Source organism: Polyodon spathula, chromosome 12, assembly GCF_017654505.1.
Source record: "Polyodon spathula isolate WHYD16114869_AA chromosome 12, ASM1765450v1, whole genome shotgun sequence".
Lineage (NCBI taxonomy): Eukaryota > Metazoa > Chordata > Actinopteri > Acipenseriformes > Polyodontidae > Polyodon > Polyodon spathula.
The window spans coordinates 44,693,639-44,694,201 of NC_054545.1; positions in this window are offsets into that span (position 1 = coordinate 44,693,639).

Here is a 563-nt window from a genome sequence, read left to right on the forward strand (position 1 = left end):
AGCTCCAAACAAGAGTTTGGTCTTGTTAAGACCGGTTCAGGTGATTGCAGTCCAGTGTAACGAGTTACACGAAGTTCTTATTTTGAATTTTATTCACTGTACACTGGACTCTGGCTGGTCAAGATGACATTTAGACGTTGTCTCTAGGTCCTGTGCTAATGTTTGGCTATTTTTTATTTATTTATTTTTTCAATTTGATTAGGTAAGTCCAGTGCTGTGATTTCGTCTAAATATTTTTTTTATAAAAAAATATATTTTTGAAAAACAAATATAATTTTCCGCTGATTAAAAGGCGATCATGTTCGAGGGTAAGCATATTTATTTATTAATAATTCATAACCATTATATATTGTATATATGCTGCTATATATCTAATAGTATACATGGATATATATAGGAATATCCGAGAGGATATGAGATAATATTATATATGATCAATCCTCAGTTCGTTTATACTACTCAAGCGTTTTACTACCTCCTTGTGGCAGCAAGCTGTAACTGCAGATACACCTTTGTCATATTAAAAACAGGTGAATACATAATGTTGGCCAACCAGTAAGTAA